The sequence below is a fragment of the Phytophthora parasitica genome (assembly GCF_000247585.1).
Source record: "Phytophthora parasitica INRA-310 unplaced genomic scaffold supercont2.21, whole genome shotgun sequence".
NCBI lineage: Eukaryota > Oomycota > Peronosporomycetes > Peronosporales > Peronosporaceae > Phytophthora > Phytophthora nicotianae.
In genome coordinates this window covers 546,863-548,931 of record NW_008649007.1, presented here as the reverse complement: position 1 = coordinate 548,931, position 2,069 = coordinate 546,863, and positions in this window count along the sequence as shown.

Here is a 2,069-nt window from a genome sequence, read left to right as displayed (position 1 = left end):
AACCATTGATGAAAAAATTTCTTTCATTAAATACAAGCCCTTACCCGTTTACAAGTCCCCTCGTCAAAATTGATTGATTTTTAGGGGCTTATGGGGATTACAAGACCGGCTTCTATTCGGGAAAATCCGTTAGTACCTTTGAGCCAACTTGAAAACATTCTGGCTTCATCTTTGTCAGCACCATCGGTCTGCGTGTATCCCCTCAGAAGTCGGCAACCATGTGGGCAGGACGGATCAACAGTCGCGGTGATTGCGTCTGACACTCTTGCTGTCGAGGTAGCATCCAGGGCCACGACGAGAGTTGTTGCCGCCACGAGTACAACAAGGTTTAGACGCATTAGATTGCGTGCTAGAGTAATGTAGAGGTGGGGTTGATTGCTTCAGTTCTAGACAACAAATTGCGAAATGGTGGCCATGTGAATGGTGACTCGTTCGACATGAGGCGGTGCAACTGTTTATGGGCTATTATGACAATCTACTGATGCTTTGAAAATCAGATAGTCATGTCCAGATTAACTATCTGCTCAAAGAGTGTGTACCAGCCAGCACTCTTGTGTAGTAATGCACATTTATACGAGCCGCCAACACTGGGCTCCACCAAGAAACTTAAACAAGCTCGAAATCACGACTCTGGCTGGACTCCAAGGTCGTGATTCAGAGGTCTGGAGTTATGTTTTCAAGTTTCAGTAAACATATGCTAAATCGATACATATCATTATTAATATATACCCTCTATCACCCCCTTGCTTACTCTCTCTCCTGTTCCGCGGTACTGCTTCGCATTTTTTGAATATACAGATATATGAGCCGTCTTCGCAAGCGCGTGCTAGTTATGCTCATAAAATATTGTAACGAATGGTATAAATACTGCATAGCAACATGTAATTACACGTTACTTGTGAAAAGATCAAATCTACAATCAATTCGTGCAATGCAGAAGCGGATACATATTGGAACTTAGAAGTTCAAGATTTCGCCATAAAAGGGATTAATAACGGAATCTCATACTCCGTTTACAACCTCATGGAGGCCATGACTGCTTACGCGATGATCACGATCTCCACGAGGTCCGCAAAGATTACGCATGCTGCTATTTCTACCTCCAGGTTTTTACGTTTGCTCTCAACAAATGGCTATAAGCGAGTAGCAATCAAGAGTGCAAGTAAAATTGCTACGCAAATTTCATGCATTTTTTTTGCAACAGTGAAAGCTTTAGTTAAAAGCGTACAGCACGAACATTTTAATTGTTTACTAAATACATAAAGCTTTCTTCGGTGCGAAAAGAGAGTTAACTGTCTTGGTGTCAAATCTGGGTAAATTGCAGAAGCAAATCACCCCCGTCTGTCTTGTCTTGTACATACCACAATGGATTCTACAGATGCGTCATCTAGTCGATGTAGAGATACTCTAACAGGTTACACTGTGCGTTCAAGCTGCTATTGCAGGAGGGCTACTCACATTATTACGTAGAACGCGTTATTAGATGCCGTATAGTCGCATTAACCTCTGTTGTACAACCATTGTACTGGTTGCCCTTTAAAGATACTTTACCCTCTGCTGAAAACTAGAGATCTTAATTGAGTCGATAAGAAATTGTCGCTGAGAATCGCTTGAGAACATATGTCATCATACCTGATAAACTTACTGTGTAAACGCGTAGTAGTATATTAATAGGATCGCGCCTGCTCCCCCCACCCCGATTCTTCGTGGAGCTAAACAGTACGAAGTAAAAAAAAAGGAGAAAAATACTGTTCATACAATAAACTTCACATTGATGTAAAAAAAAATCATCCAGACATCACGTGTATTGCTTCATTGGTGCTGTGATGCATACTCATGGACAAAATGCCCGTCGGGTGTGATGAGGGCACCACTAAAAATAAATGAAACGTCCTCCAAGTTGCCCAGAAGACCCAACATTGGAGTCAGGATATCAGTCTGAGAGTACAACCTGACTACGCGCTTGGCCCCTTCATCCCAGCCAAATCGTACGGACCCACGCATGACAATGTGCTGACCCTGTAGTCTGGAGAAGACCCGTCCCCGGCGTATACTGTGGGCCTTGCCGT